This window comes from Schistocerca americana, chromosome 3 (genome assembly GCF_021461395.2).
Source record: "Schistocerca americana isolate TAMUIC-IGC-003095 chromosome 3, iqSchAmer2.1, whole genome shotgun sequence".
NCBI classification, from domain to species: Eukaryota; Metazoa; Arthropoda; class Insecta; order Orthoptera; family Acrididae; genus Schistocerca; species Schistocerca americana.
The window spans coordinates 837,604,959-837,622,844 of NC_060121.1; the positions used below are offsets into that span (position 1 = coordinate 837,604,959).

At 38.6% G+C, this 17,886-nt stretch overlaps 1 pseudogene; it reads left to right on the plus strand.

The window, feature by feature from the left end:
• Positions 1–790: 790 nt before the first annotated feature.
• On the plus strand, positions 791–909 carry LOC124607713 (annotated as a pseudogene).
• The last annotated feature ends 16,977 nt before the right edge of the window (positions 910–17,886 follow it).

The window sequence follows — 17,886 nt, forward strand, 5'->3', positions numbered from 1 at the left end:
AAGTGTCGCAACACGACGTGGCATGGACTAGACCTATGTCTGAAGTAATGCTTGAGGGAATTGACACCATAATCCTGCAGGGCTGTCTATAAATCCCTCAGAGTACGAAGGGCGTGGAAATCTCTTCTGAACAGCACGTTGCAAGGCATCCCAGACATGCTCAATAATGCTGTCTGGGGAGTTTACGGGCCAGTGTAAGTGTTTAAACTCAGAAGAGTGTTCCTGGAGCACCTCTGTAGCAGTTCTGGACGTGTGGGGTTCGCACTGTCCTGCTGGAATTGACAAAGTCCGTCGGAATGCACGTCTCCTGCTGACATGCAGGTTCCATGGATTAATGAGGTTGTCTCCACACCTGTACACGTCCATCAGCTCGATACAATATGAATAGAGACTCGTCCAACCCGGCTACATGTTTCCAGTCATCTGCAGTCCAACGTCGGTGTTGACGGACCCAGGCGAGGCGTAAAGCTTTGCGTCGCGCTGTCATCAAGTTTACACGCGTGGTCCCTCGGCTCCGAAACCCCATACAGACAATGCTTCGATGAATAGTTCGTACGCTGACATTTTTTTATGGTCCAGCAATGAACTCTACAGCAGTTTGCTGGAGGGTTGCACTTGTATCACATTGAACGATTCTCTTCAGGCGTCGTTGGTCCAGATCTTCCAGGATATTTTCCCGGCCACAGCGGTGTTGGAGATGGATGTTTTACCGGAATACTGATATTCACATCACACTCGTCAGCCGCAGTGCCGTATTCTGCCTTTTTACATATACCTGTATTTGGATATGGGTAACGGCCGTGCCGCAGTGGATACACCGGTTCCCGTGAGATCACCGAAGTTAAGCGCTGTCGGGCGTGGTTCGGCTCTTGGATGGGTGACCATCCAGGCCGCCATGCGCTGTTGCCATTTTTCGTGGTGCCCTCAGCCTCGTGATGCCAATTGAGGAGCTACTCGACCGAATAGTAGCGGCTTCGGTCAAGAATACCATCATAACGACCGGGAGAGCGGTGTGCTGACCACACGCCCCTCCTATCCGCATCCTCCTCTGAGGATTACACGGCGGTCGGATGGTCCCGATGAGCCACTTGTGGCCTGTAGACGGAGTGGTATTTGGATATGCATGCCTATTGCAGTTTTTTCACGCTTCAGGGTACATAACTAACAAACATATCAAGTTGCATACATCGATAGTCTGTGGCGAGAAATGTGGAGAACTTTGATGTACGAAAATAATTTTTAACGTTTGTGTCTGTCGAATTACGAAACTAATATTTTAATGAACTATATACCTCTTTGTGTTATTGGAAAGAGCCTTCCAAGCTGACTTCAGCAACGGAGTTGTGGAGCTTGATGAAATTCAAAGGTGTGCAAAACGTAAGGCCAAAACTAACATTCGCGTAATGTGTCACTGCAAAGAGCGTAGCTCGATGAAACTTTGACCATACGTAGAAATAACTGCTGCGGTATGGTATAGAAGGTGAATGAAAGAAATATGCAGTGAGACGAAGAGAAGTGATATTTTTATTCAAAGACGATAATTACACTAGTGTCACCAGGATGCATCACGGTCCCTTACAAAAGGCGGTAGATGGTTCTTAATATAGTGTGTGATCACTACGGATTGTAATGCGTGCTATGTAACTTGCCGCAAGGTTGGTACAAATTTTAGTAGTTGGGCATTCCATTCCGCCAACAGCACTGTAGACAACTGCATGCGGACGTCCTGCAAAACGTCTTCCCAACACATCCCACACGTCCTCGATAGTTTTTAAGACGGATGACGGTGTAATAGAGAGGGGGGAGGGAGGGGAACGGGAGGGCCAGTCCATTCGCCGAATATCCTTTCGTTCTAAGATCTTTTCTTCCTGCACAGTTCGATGCGGTCGAATACTGTCTTCTATAGTAAGGAAGTGAGGGCCTAATGCACGACTGAACTGACGCACATGGAGAAACAGCTTCAAAATTCGCGGTGAGTGTACCGTGTTCGTAGATCTGGAGGTCAGTATGCCCATGCAGTACTGTGCCGCCATCCCCCTCCCCCCCCCCCCCCCCAATCCCTCAGCATACCACCTGAATCACCTAAATGACAGTGCTGCAGTTACCATCATATGGAGAGACGTATCAGCACGTAATGCACTCAGGACCTTTGTCGAACATGATGGTGGTTTGAGCGGTGGTGGTATGTTGTTACCAACTGAAAGAGTTACGTCACTGAAGTCCTCTTCGAAGCAGTTTGACTTCCTAGATACGCCTTGATGCAAAACGCTGTTGTTTATTTTATTCCCTCATCTAGTTTCAACGAAATACTGCCATCATTAGTGGGTTTCTTTATTCTAAAATATGCAGAAAATAGCATCGATATAAAACATTACGAAAAGCGTTATTATATATATGGTTCCATATGCTGATTGTGTGAATAGTTTTATAATAGCTTATTACGTCAGAGTTCTTTCATAGTGTCTTTGTTTGTTGCCCCTTTTTTCCGGCGTACAGCATGTCACCTGTAAGACATGATGGCTGTTGTTAACAAGAATCAAAATGTGAACGTACAAACGTCAGAGATGTTGCTATTGAAATTTGCTGTAATGTTTTAGAAAACGATGTTGCTCAATGCTTGGTTGCAATGGAACCACGTCACGTACTCACGTTAGTTGGTCTACTTTTTCTTGCCCTGAAAATACAGAACAACATAACTTCTCACCTTGGCCGCAATTCCAAACATTACGCCATCGTACTGTTGACGAGTGTTGATGAATGCATCACATATCACGAGGGGATTTTTGAAAGCTTTAGCGGTAGTTCTGACGAAATCTTATTCCTTACTTAGGTCTTTGTGTGTGACGGGGGAGTAATCATGCGTTCATGTATGTGTGTGTCTGTTTGTGTGTGTGTGTGTGTGTGTGTGTGTGTGTGTGTGTGTGTGAGAGAGAGAGAGAGAGAGATGTCATGCGTTTATGTAAACGGTTTTTTTCTATTCTGTGTCCTGTATCAGTTCTCTTAAAACAGTAGAAAGCATGTTGTTGCAAAGTTTTGTTGTGTTCATTTACTGCGTTTTTGTTTCCTACTACAGCTTTATGTATGTAATAATTTTCTTCTAGGTGTTCTGTGTAACCTGTCGAGCACACATCTGAAGCTAGTATGTTTATGAGCTGTCGGGTTGTTGGTCGTGCTATGGATAAAAGACCTTGTGGATGTAGGACTCACGTAGGTAGAAAATCCATGTTGGTTGCTGTCTCTTGTTATTGTGAGGTCCAGGAAATTTAGTTTCTTGTTCTTTTTTCATTGTGAAGCGTATTTGTGACTGTATTGTGTGGATGTTATACTTTTTTCCGCTGAAACAAATATATGTGGAACTGTAAACGTTGCATCTTCCTTACGTCAGAAAATTTGCCACATTTCCTGTTTATAGCTTAACCAATGCCGTGACTCAGTACAGCAATTTCTGGATATATTTGTGGTTACCTGTTTTAGCAGCATGCTGTACATTATAATCACCAGCGTTAGCTCATGGCCTTCTCTTCTCACATCGTCTGCGGACAGCTGTCAACGGGTACCAGGCGCGGTGTGCTGCTTATGAGCGCAAAACTCCCTGTTCTGCGCCTGGTACACGCGGCGGCGCTTGGGGTCCACAGCACAGCTATGACATCTGAGGATGGGCTTAAAACAGTCCGAAACCAGTCGTGTGAAAATAAGGTAATTTACAACTGAAGCGGTATTTTCAAGCTCTGCTTTTGGACTAAAGATAAAAGCGACAAGTAACCATCAGCATCTGCACTATATAAATGTGTCCTGTGTACCCAGTATACTCAAACTTTTTTATAAATAAATAAGCGTCTATAATGTGCGAAGAGGTGCCGCAGGAAAAGCCTTACTTCTCAGCATGCAGTGATATAAAGTTCGCTGTCGCTGTGAATGTCACAAGAGAAGATATGTCTAAAAAAAATATTTTAATAATTCTTTCTTTAATAATTAATTTTATAGAATAATTTGTTTGTTGTCTTTTTAACAAGCAAAGTACAGAACTGCCGTTATCAGTTATATTAAGGCCTATGCTGAAAGCCATTGGTACTAGAACAAAGTTAATATAGCATATAAGAACAGTATCATAGGAATACCCATAGCAGTAGAATTTAATTATATATAATACTCTTCATATAGTATCATAACTTAATTGACAGTGTTAAGGACATAAGTTGGTACAATATTCATGAATGTAAAAGAAGTCTTACATAGTTGTTGCTATTTACTTATAAATCGCATCAGACAGATTAAAAAGAGTGTAAAAGATCGTCTCACGCTGAGCAGTAATTGATCCAGCCATAAGTATACAGTTTTTTTCCTTTTAAACTGTTTCTAATTTGTTGAACACCATGCAAACAGAAGTGATTATGTAAGTTCTTGTAAATCAGCTGCTCTCGAGATACACAGAATTAAATGCGAGAGACTTATAATAGTTTCCACAACAAAACTTTGTCTCGAAACCTGGCAGAAAATCCAAAGAGATTCTGGTCGTATGTGAAGTATGTTTGCGGCAAGAGACAATTAGTGCCTTCTCTGCGCGACTCCAATGGAAATACTATTGACGACAGTGCTGCAGAAGCAGAGTTGCTAAACACAGCCTTCCTAAATTCCTTCACCACAGAAGACGAAGTAAATATCCCAGACTTCGAATCAAGAACAGCTGTCAACATAAGTAACTTGTTGTGAAGAAACTTAAATCACTCAATAAAAACAAGTCTACTGGTCCAGATTGTATAGTGGTTAGGTTCCCTTCGCAGTATGCTGATGCAATAGCTCCACACTTAAAAATCATATACAACCGCTCGCTCGACGAGAGATCTGTATCCAAAGACTGGAAAGTTGCACAACTCACACCAATATTCAAGAAAGATAGTAGGAGTAATCCACTAAATTACCAGCCCATATTATTAATATCCATATGCAGCAGGACTTGAGAACATTTATTGCGTTCGAACATTATGAATTCCGTCGAAGAGAACGGTGTATTGACACGCGGTCAACACGAATTTAGAAAACATCGTTCTTGTGAAACACAACTAGCTCTTTACACACACAAAGTGTTGAGTGCTATTAACAAGGAATTTCAAATTGATTCCGTATTTCTATATTTCCAAAAGGCAAAGACACTGTACTACACAAGCGGCTGCAGAGAAACTGAATGCTTCTGGAATGTTGTTGTTGTTGTTGTTGTGGTCTTCAGTCCAGAGACTGGTTTGATGCATCTCTCCATGCTCTATCCTTTGCAAGCTTCTTCATCACCCAGTACCTACTCCAACCTACATCCTTCACAATGTGTTTTTGGTGCATTCATCTCTTGGTCACCCTGTACGATTTTTACCCTCCATGCTGTCCAGCAATACTAAACTGGTGATCCCTTGGTGCCTCAGAATATGTCCTACCAAGCGATCCTTTCTTCTAGTCAAGTTGTGCAACAAATTTCTCTTCTCCCCAATTCTCTTCAATACCTCATCATTAGTTATGTGATCTACCCATCTAATCTTCAGCATTCTTTTGTTGCACCACATTTCGAAAGCTTCTATTCTCTTCTTGTCCAAACTATATATCGTTCACGTTTCACTTCAATACATGGCTACACTCCATACAAATACTTTCAGAAACGACTTCCTGAGACTTCAATCTACACTCAATGTTAACAAATTTCTCTTCTTCAGAAACGCTTTCCTTGCCATTGCCAGTCTACGTTTTATATCCTCTCTACTTCGAACATCATCAGTTATTTCGCTCCCCAAATAGCAAAACTCATTTACTACTTTAAGCGTCTCAGTTCCTAATCTAATTTCCTCAGCATCATCTGATTTAATTCGACTACATTTCATTATCCTCGTTTTGCTTTTGTTGATGTTCATCTTAAATCCTCCTTTCAAGACACTGTTCACTCCGTTCAGCTGCTCTTCCAGGTTGTAACCACCCAACAGAAAAAATATTTATATCATTGACATTTAATGTAACCTCCCAACAGTTTACATCCGTAACCTCACAATAAAAATTTGACTAACCTCTTAATAAAAAAATGTGACTCATATATAACATTTCAATAATTAACTGACTATGAATCTAAACTGGTAAATTTTGACGTCAGCAGTGCTGTGTCGTCGCCAAGAAAGATCATTCTGAATAAATTGAAGTCGCCAGATAACGCGCATATATCTGCTTCTATAAGAAATTTTTCTGGCACAGCCCAGTGCAATGCTGGCCGCTAGATTTGTCATGTATAAAAAGAAACAACTGCTTTTTCTTTACGATAATCGGGATGACGATGGATTGAAGAAATTGGTAAATTCCTTAAATTCAGACGAATGATTATCAAAAAGTTAATTTTATAAAAAAGATTATTATCAAAAGATTTTTTTAAACATTTACATGGGTCTCGATATAATTATAGTACAAATTTAGTTGTAACAAATTACATATCTGTGCGGCAACTTTTACCTTATACTATATAGCTCAGGCACGACCAGCCCAACACCCGACAGCCAGCTACCACTACTACTGCTGACACAGCTCCTACTGCAGCCGACACTGCTCTCTGGTCCGCGATTCTATTATAACTTACATATCGCAGGCAGCACGTGAGCAATCCATCGAAATTACATCTGCTCGAATGCACTAGCAAAAAATTGCTTATTCAAAGACGTGATACATAACCCTCCACTGGGAGGTTAAAAATTTGGCAGCGATGGTGAGTCAAATGTACTTGCCATGAGCAACAAATTTTTCTATAACCTATATAGTTTACTAAGTCTACATCACAGTGTATATACATATATACAATATTATTGATAAATAATATAAGTACAGAACATATTAAGAAATGAAATAGAGTGCACACGCACTGAGTACAGAAGAAATGACAAAGTGTATATACAGTGAGTACAGAACATACTAAGAAATGAAAGAGAGTGCACATGCACTGTATAAGTCTTCAATATTTTATAAGAATTTAAACATAGTGACAAATGAAATAAAGTGCACACGCACTATATAAGTCTTTACCATTTTACAAGAACTAGGAAAGGAATGGCAAGGATAGCACCATGGTCGTAGCACAGTGAGTTGCATATAGCTGCACTAAATGTCCATACCTTTCTACAGAAGTACAACACTAAGTGAGACAATATGAAGTTCTCTTCCCTGAAGTAATTATCAGTGTAGCCAAGACACTGAAATTTTGTATTAATATTGTATGATATCTTTGTGGTAGTACTTTAGGTACACCAAGCAGTAGGTCCATAACAACATCTCCATCGTTCAAGGTGGTGGATAGCCTTATATGTCAACACCACATCCTTGTAGAATCCATACTCATAAATCAATGTACAATTAATGCAAAACGCACATATAGTCCTCCATGATCATGAGGATGGACAGGACATACGAATATCGGAGTAACCGGTGGTAATTAGGTCAGAAGGTGAAGGATACATTAAGTCTTATGCTAGTCAAATGGTTCAAATGTCTCTGAGCACTATGGGACGTAACTGCTAAGGTCATCAGTCCACTAGAACTTAGAACTACTTAAACCTAACTAACCTAAAGACATCACACACATCCATGCCTGAGGCAGAATTCGAACCTGCGACGGTAGCGGTCGCGCGGTTCCAGACTGTAGCACCTAGAACTGCTCGGACACTCTGGCCAGCTATGCTAGTCATCATTCAGAATTACACTAGTGTATGAAGCGAATTGGATAATTATTGGCATTCATTGGCTATTTACAAAGCATTTATTATGCATTATTCAAAATTCATAATTCAAAAATTATTCCGTGTAGCACCAAGCTACTAGTGTTTATATATGATATCATGCAAGTGACATAAGACATATTTAAAATGTAAGATGAAGCATCCCCTTAGAAAAATTTATGAATTACTGTGCTGATAAAACTCTCACGCTATTTGATTTTCAAACAGCTGAGCAAAACTGTACGGACTCAGACATTTTGCTCTTTACCTATTCTGATCAACACTAAACTGATACACAATATATTTAGCGCCACACAATCTGACTTTCAATAATCCCTACAAAAGGATGGCCCTGACTAACATTAACCTATACCTTTCACAAATCACTTACCTCACAAAAATCTTCGTTACTCAAACTACTGCAATAAAGAGAGCGCCACTACTGCCAGCTAAATAAAATATTCAAACTACTGAAGACACTAACTACTGATAGGCATATTTAGCAAATGAAAGATTTTGATAGAGAACAAACAATGTATTTACCTTAATAGTGTTCAAAAGTCATAATATATATATATATATATATATCAGTTCATGACATCCAGTCTAACAAATTTACTCTCTCTAATGGACACACGTCCAGATCATCCACTCTCAAAACTCCGCCATCTCACTCCCCACATCCACCACTGCTGGCAGCTCGCCTCCAACTGCACAACGCTGCGGGCTGTTAACATCCAGGTGCCCAACACTACAATGGCAGACAACAATGCAAACTAGCCGCAGACTGCACACAGCACAGCCAGTGATTTTCATACAGAGCGCTACGTGGCGTTACCAATAAGAACACCTAAAAAGCCTACTTACTAAGACATTGGAACCAGTATTCAGGATGTTTAGTCCAATAATACATAGACATAATGGAATCAATACATCAGAAAAATTTGCATTATATTTAGGACTTGAAATATATCTTAAACTGGTAGCATTATTTAGTTGTATACTGGTAACAGTTGGGACTGGTAATAAAAAAAGTTTTTGTGCTAGAAATGCATTGCGTTGGGATCAATAGTCAATTGCTGGGGCATGAAAACATTTTCTTTTGACTTATTGCTGGAAATAAGTATTAATAACTTCATTTGTCATGAGTCATCTATAGCACGACTATCAAACAAGTAGAGTATATCTGATCACAGTCATGAATGATAGAGACAACTGTGTAAAACATAAATGCAAGTACTACAACACGTTTACTAAGTAAGCGCTTGTACCACATTAATATCATGAAAAGCTTCTACTGGAAAGAACACAAAGTGGATTATTGAGCTGAAAGAAGAAATGTATTCATATTATGCTGAAAAGTAGTAAACTTGGAATTAACAGGTAATGAAAAGTGTACTTAATATGTATGTACTCTGACTGTCTTTCCAAAAACAGTCAGTCATTATACTATGTAACATATGACATACTGTCAAAAAGAACTGCAACACATACTTAAATAACTACATAGTATCTCTTAATTAATAAAAAATATATATAAACTTCATCACTATCATCATCTGCAAAGAAAAACTTCATTATTCGTATTACCATATTCTTCATACAACTGTTCATCATCATTTATTATCATGTGCAAAAAATAGACACTATGTTATTCATTATTCATATTCATATTACCATTTTCTTCATAAAAGTATTCATTATCATTCATTTTTAATGTATATCATAGAGTTTCTTACTTCTAATTATTTCATCACTAAAATTAACATTTGTAGTTCTGTTTGATAGCCTGCAACAATCGCCTTGTATTCTGAAAGAAAAATAATTAGTCAAGACTGCTATCATACAGTGTGTATAATATATTTTTGTTAATACTTGTTAATTCTGATCTATTTACTCTCGTGACAGGGTAATGCATTTTCTTTCGTTCATTCCGCTCGAGAAATTTCCATTTCGTAGTAAACCACTGTAGTTGTTTAATTTATTTCTTTTACATGGTATTGCTTTCTGAAAATAATGAATATGGATTAATATCTTCATTTAAATCATGTACTCATTACATTAAAACTTGTTTTTAAAGATATAACTAATCATACAGCATAGCATGACAGAAAATGTATTAGGTCAAAACCACTGACAATTTTCAAGTGCAAAAATGTACACACAATATCATAATGTAGTAGCAAAAAATGTAGAATAGTCAAGATATTGAGATATCATAAGGCAAAAGTGTCAAAGACAACAGGTGTTTGTTAGATGTTAAAGATTTCATAGTGCATACAGAGAAAATTCTACTTTCGATAGGAAAACCATCATATATACATAAAAATGGAAAATGTGCATGGTCTGATACATAACGACAAGAAAAGCGACCTGCTAAACTTACCTTGCCGGGCACTTGCCAAGAAAAAATATGATCATCATCAGTAAGTAGTCACAAAGATATAAATGCATAAGTGGTCACATAATATGTAAGTTTATCTGGAAAAATGCTCACGGTCTGAGGTATAACAACAAAAAAAGCGACCTGCTAACCTTACCTAGCCGGGCACTTGCCAAGAAGAAATATCATCATCATCAGTAAGTGTTCATATAAATATCTGCAAATGGCATTACAGGGTGATAAATCATTAAGTACGTTTATTCAATAAAGGGTTTAGTATTGGAAATATGGTGATTGTCTTTGGTTCTTCTGGTTCTCAAAGATTCGACATGGAGTGCATTGGGGTGAGGAATGCTACGAATTCCATATGGACCTGCGTATAGAAGCTTAAATTTACTGTATCTACTCTTTCCTCTGTTGGATGAATAGTGTGTGCATACTAATATCTTCTGTCCAATGTGAATGTCACAGCATGTAGAAACCTGTTTTTGCTGTTTTCTCGGGCGCTCTGCGGCACGTTTGATGTTGTTGAGCGCAATGTCAATTATTTCATGGTGGCGTAGTCGACGAGATGTAGGAAAAGATACTAATTCTTTAATTTTGTAAGGTGGTTCAACATTTTTCAATATAACAGTCGGAGATAGCATAGTAGGTTCATTTGGTATCGAGTTAATTACATCCTGGATTGAGAGTATGTGTGTATCCCAATCAATATGTCTTTTATGGCAGTATATTCTACATAGTTTACCAATTTTTTCATCAGTAGTTCAGAAGGGTTCGAAGAAGCGTGATACCTGGAAATATATATCGGAGAAAAGTTTCTAGCTCGTAACATACGTGTTCATATCGCAGATCGAAATTGTGGTCCATTGTCGGAAATTACTTTCAATACATGCCCTACATGAAATAAAATATGCTTTACAAATGCATTCAAAATAGTTTTAGCAGTATCTCTGGGTAACGAAGTAAAGGTAACAAATTTGGAAGTGAGTTCAACAGCGACAAAGATGTGACAAAAACCTCTATTAGATCTGGGAATCGATCCAAAAATGTCTACAGCGGTCATATGTCTCAATTTAATGGGTCCAATAGGATATACAGGAGGAATATGTGAAGTCGTGTCTGATTTAGCTTTCTGGCAGATTTTACATGACGCTAAAACTCGGCGAATACGTTTCTCCTTGTTGGCAAAACAACAGTTCTGCCTCAGTATAAGAAAACATTTTCTGGCTCCATAATGTGCGTAACTTAAATGAGTATACCAAATTAATTTGTTAACAAGTTCGTCAGGAATACATAGTAACCAGGCGTTGCTGTCAGGGTGAGGGCAGCAAAACAGAATGTTATTGCGTACAGTATAATGGTTTCTAATGGTAACGTCATTCCTATCTTGCGAAAGGTGTTTAATTTCTTTCCATACGTTGACTTTCCTCTGCTCTTGTGCTATGTCTCGTACTGACCATGAAATGAAATTTTCAAGTGCAACTTGTTGAATATACATGACACTAAAACTTGCTTAACAGAAGTTGGTTGCGATGTCTTGCTGATTGTTGGTGAGAGAGCGGGATAGTGCGCCTGCTACAATATTTTGTGTACTGAAAATGTGAACAATCGCAAAATTAAATTCCTGTAAATAAAGTTTCCATCTGCTTAACCTTTCATGTGTAAATTTAGCATGATGTATCATGCAGCGTAACTTGCTGTGACAGTGCGAGAGAGAGAGAGAGAGAGAGAGAGAGAGAGACAAAGATATTGGTTATTACTCTGTGGCGGTCAGCGCTCACATAATTATTCTTAGGATATAGAGCTTTTGTTCTTGTTAAGAGTAATTTTACAAGAGGAGAGCCATTCTTGTGATGTAAAAATCGACGCTATTGCGAGATTTTGATTCACATAGTAAAATATATGTATATATGGAAGGAAATCAGTTAACAGAACAATAAAATATTGTTCATTTCAAGAAGGTACGTGTTATTCTACAACCAGCGTATACTTCTATTGTGATTTAATAATAAATACCAGCTTGAGAACAGTTCCGACGGGAGCGTTGAGTTCTAGTGAAATAGTTCGATGCTTTCTTCGGAAAAGAACTCACCTCATGGATCATTCAAATCCACAATTGTACCTGAATATTTCTCAGAACTGAAAGCAATCTGATTGCTATGCAACAGAGCCCCGAAGAATATTTCTCCGTACTTTGGTTAGCACTTTCAGCTCAACACGGTATCTACAGCACTGGAGCAGATTTATACAACAGCGGAGCGTGTAATCGCTATCAGTATCACACATCGCCCTGTGCACGCTGTATGTATTTACCCACAATAGTGAACATACAGTTACTCACACACATAGAAAGACAATACAAGGTGGTGTGGGAAACATTTCAGCATAAAGGTCCTGTAGAGCTAAACAGTAATTAGCCTAGTAGTAGTAGTAGTAAACAAATTTAATTTTTTTTCAAAGGAGCCTTTATATATGGCTACTTTGACAGGACACGATCCTGATACAACACTCATAGGAACCTCCAATATAGCTATGTTAGTAATTTAGTAATCGATGTTTCATTGTGTGTGTATATGTTTAGTTTTAAAGAGTAACTACATTATGGTCCTTTGTATGTTTCATGCTAACGGAACGTGCGGGAGTATCTTGTGAAGAGAACGAGTACGCCGTCCCAGCAGCCGAGCAGAAACTTCAAAAAGGCCAGAACATTTGAATTACTAGCTTTCTTTAGCATTTATGCATTTTAGGGACGTTTCACATATTGATTTTCTAAGTATAAATAGTGTTGCTACATTACTTTTACTAGAATTCCAGTATTTCAGTAGCTACAGTAAGACAATATTTTATGTGTTGTCTATGTACTGTTTTTGTGTCACATTGTAAAGTGTGCATTAACAGCATTAGTACATGAACGTTTTTGCGTGTGTAAAATTTACTAGTCACTTTTGTAGGACTTATTTACTGGAGAAACTGTCAATTGCTTATTTACATGGTGACACCTAGATCTATGTTCAACACAATGCCACAAAATGAATTGAATAGAGTGAATGCTTCGTCAACTAGTGCCACAGAATTTAATACCGCCGTAGTTAGCGATATGTTGATTAAGGCTGAGGAACCAGCAGTAATTAATGCGCTCACGCTGTCGACACAAACGGTTGCTGGTTCCGACATTCATATGTCGAGTGAAGTCCAAAGAAATATGCAGCAACCAACAAACAACATGATTTTCATCTCTGACACAGACGCGTGCGAAAACGAAATGACTGTACCGAAAAATGTGTCGGTATAATCCTCATTAAGCCCAGTGCAATCGTCAATTGCTGAGAATACAGATTTGTTAATACAGATTTGTTATCCCAGCTGATGTCAGGTTTGACTGTCATAACACAAGGGATTAAAGCATTGGAAACCACGCAATCCACGTTTGCAAATGACATGAATCGCAGATTCCAGGCATTGGAAACAACGCAATCCTCGTTTGCAAATGACATGAATCGTAGATTCCAAGAATTGGAGTGTGCGCAATTTAATTTAGCTCGGGATCAATCTAATAAATTAAAGAAATAAATGATAAGATTGCTGAAAGAATTCCAAAGTTGGGAAACAAAGCAGAATCACTTAATTGCCAGTCAGGCACAACTCATAGTTACACAAGAACAACAGTATCAGGAATTAACAGCCAAATACAAAGACATATTATGTCGTCAAGATACACTGAATCATCAAGTGCAAGAACTTATTTATGTACAGAACACTATTGCGCAGGACGTGAATACAATTAAGTACGATAACGAGCAAGCTGTCCTTGAGATTTCTCCAAGGATAGATACTCTCAGTCTCGAAGGCGAGAAACACATAGAGAAACTTTTCAATGAACATAAGATCACATTCTCTAAGGACATTGAAGATTGGGCGAAAGAGCAAACCGAGACAGTGCAAAATTATGTTGACCAAACCTTGAAAGAAACGGTTGCTAACGTGCAAGTTAACAACGAAACTGCACAAGAACGACTTAAAGCTGATGTTAAAGAGATTGAGGAGAATATAGGAGATGAATCTCCTGCTTGGAAAGCAAATAATATACATTATAAGCATGCCAGCAGGGTCTGGTCAATACTAGAGGGGTACAAACTACTTGCACTTTATCAAAAGCAGACATTATTGCTGATGAAACCAGTGAAACCGAATCCATGCAACAATATCCATGTATTAGTGCACATTCACGTAATCAACCAGAAACAAATTCACCACGAACTAGCCACCACAATACACCTGTGACTATGAATGAAGAAATAATGCTTAAATATCGTCAATTTTTCAAAGGAGCCTTTATAGTGTCTCATTTAGCTTTCTGGCAGATTTTACATGACGCTAAAACTCGTCGAATACGTGCGTAACTTAAATGAGTATACCATATTATTTTGTTCACAAGCTCGTCAGGAACACATAGTAACCAGGCATTCCTGTCAGGGTGAGAGCAGCAAAACACAATGTTATTGCGTACAGTATAATGGTTTCTCATGGTAGCGTTATTCCTATCTTGCCAAAGGTGTTTAATTTCTTTCCATACGTTGACTTTGCTCTGCTCTTTTGCTATGTCTCGCAATGACGATGAAATGAAATTTTCAAGTGCAACTTGTTCAATATACATGACGCTAAAATTTGCTTAACAGAAGTTTGTTGCGATGTCTTGCTGATTGTTAGTGAGTGAACGGGATAGTGCATCTGGTACAATATTTTTTGTACTGGGAATGTGAACAATTGTGAAATTAAATTCCTGTAAATAACGTTTCCATCTGCTTAACCTTTCATGTGTAAATTTAGTGGATAGAAAAAACTGTATAGCTCTATGATCTGCGTAGACGGTAGTATGTCTTCCATAAAGGAAATGCCTAAATCTGGTAAATGCCCATACAACACATAATGATTCAAGTTCTATAACAGAATAATTGCGTTCAGCAGGTGACAGAATGCGACTTGCAAAAGCGATGTTTTTAATTACTTTAGTACCGACTTCTTCCATTTGCTGAAAAATGTGTACGCCGAAAGCTGTGTTAGAACTGCCGGTGTGCCAAAGTGCGATTTGCTAAGATTAACTGTTAGTCCTTGTGCATGAAAAGTTTAAAGCAGTTGTTCCAGAATCAAATTGTCTTCAGACCAGTTAGCTTCTGTGATAAGGATGTCGTCTACATAGGTTGTGATTCTGTCATTCAGTTCTGTCGGAAGTATAGTATCCAAACCGCGAATAAATGCTGCTGCGGAAATTGTTAGACCGAAAGGTAATTTGCAAAATTGATAACAGTCACCAAAACAAAGAAATGCTGTGTACTTTCTGCAGTTCGAATGTAGCCGAATTTGCCCAAATCCCGATTTTAAATCTAATGTGAAATAAATAGCAGTACCATGAAATTTCTGTAGCAGGTCATCTAGTGCCTGTGGGCGATCTGTTTCATTAATAATAATGTCGTTGACATGACGCGAATCAAGTACCAGGCGAAGTCAGCCATCCTTTATCATAACAATATGGTGCGGATTTATGTACGGACTAACTGCCGGTTCAATAATACCTTGGTCCAGCATAGCTTGCAATTCTTTCTTAACTTTTTCTCTGTGGATATATGGAATGGGATAATGTTTGGCTTTAAATGTGTCATGGTGTTTAACTTGAAACCCATACATAAAACCGGACATAGTACCAGGAATGTTGTCAAAAACTGGAGATTGCTGTAAAAGAATTTTGCGTAGCTCTGTACGTTCATCATCTGTATTTGCACTGCTCTGGTTTACCTTCTCAAAAAAAAATGGTTCAAATGGCTCTGAGCACTATGCGACTTAACTTCTGAGGTCATCAGTCGCCTAGAACTTAGAACTAATTAAACCTAACTAACCTAAGGACATCACTCACATCCATGCCCGAGGCAGGATTCGAACCTGCGACCGTAGCGGTCACGCGGTTCCAGACTGAAGCGCCTAGAACCGCACGGCCACACCGGCCGGCCATACCTTCTCAGAAATCACTTGCATAGCGTCATAGTTGTCTTCGCCTGGTGTATTGCAGTTGTGTACATCCGTATCTGTGAACAATGTGGAATGACAGTCTATGTTACGCGATGTAGAAATGACCTCTGTTCGATTAACTCCTTGTTCTTCTGTAGATAAAGCGTGCTGAAATTCTAATGCCAGTTGTACCTTTTCGTCCTTTAACATTAAATAGGTATTTTGAAAGTCAATAATTGCGTCGTGTTGTACCAAAAAATTCCTACCTAAAATAACGTCTGTTGTCAATAAGGGAACAATCCAAAAATTTGTGTGGAACGTATGACCTGCAATACAAAATGATAATTGTGTCTGTAATTTTACATCTACTCCTTTACCAGATACTGCTCCTTTTACTTTAGTTTTGCAGGGTGAAAAATGGTTTTTTGAATAACTGGCTATTCATTCAAAAGTGTGCCTCGGATGTCGTCAAAAGTTATAACATTTTAGTGAACAAGATTCTGTCTGTCAAAAGTATTGCTTACGTTGCTGGGAGATGCAACATGTACTGTATCTAGTCAAATTCTTTCTGACGTACTGTTATTTGCAGGACGATGCTGTGTTATTTCGACTATTTGTACTGTTCTATTACTTCGTCCTGACGTTATTAGGTTCGGGATGATATCGACTGTCTGGTTCATTCGTAATCTGTTGTTGTGGATGACTCTGCTACTGGTAAGACCGACTGTTATTAAATGTACGCTAAAAACTGTGCTCATTACTTTTACGTCTGTCATGATAATCATTACGATACGGCGCGTTGCGATAGGAGTTGAAATGATACGTCTTGTGTACGTAGTGATTTCCTAGTTGCTGTGCGTTACTATTTGGCTGAGCCGACGCTATACGCGTGGCGGCGAAACATTGAAGCTTGGTTGACCTTGCAAACCACATTGTTGCTTGTGTATGGTAACCGGCTGGTTTTGTTGTTGTTGAGGGGGAAAAACCTCTATTGTTACCAAAAGGTGGTTGCTGTTGCTGGTAATTTTGATGATATTGATAATTAAAATTTTGTCTGTTATTGAAGTTCTGGTGGTTGTCATTTCTGGAACGACTATCACCTTTGCTATTAAAATAGCGTGGCTGATCGTAATTTCTGTATGCTTGTTGGCCTTGGTTATGATGCGAATTTTTTTTTATGAAGGAATAGTCTGATTGCTGAACTTCCAAAAGCTGTAACAGTTCTCTGAATATTTTCTTTCTGCTGTCCTGTTAAAAGTGATACTCTTAACGATCGTGGTAATTTTGAAATACATAATTGGATTAGTGCTGACTTACTGTATGGCTCACATAAATACTGGTTTTGTTGTACCATGTGTTCAAAAAATTGCGTCACAGTGGGAAAATTTGACTTCTCATTATTCGGTAAGCTAATTAACTGATCCTTGATTATACGCTGTGTCGTCTTCAACATTACGCTGACAGAAATGCATTCTGAAATTCATCTACCAAATAACATTGTCTCGTGATCGGTCTCATACGAGTTGCGGGTTCGCCTTCCAAAAAACTGCAAATAAGTTCAAGTTTGTGTGTTACGGGCCAAGTTGATTTAAAAGGAAAACTAAATTGTTGTATCCAATACAAAGGATGAATCTGTGTTGTCATTCTTAAATACCTTAAATTTTCTCACCGACAGAAAGTGCTTATAATCAAATTTATCGTCTCCGAATGTTTGTGCAGGTTCAGAATTGTTTGAGAATCTATTTGTCTGTGTCTATTCGGAATCTAAGTCGC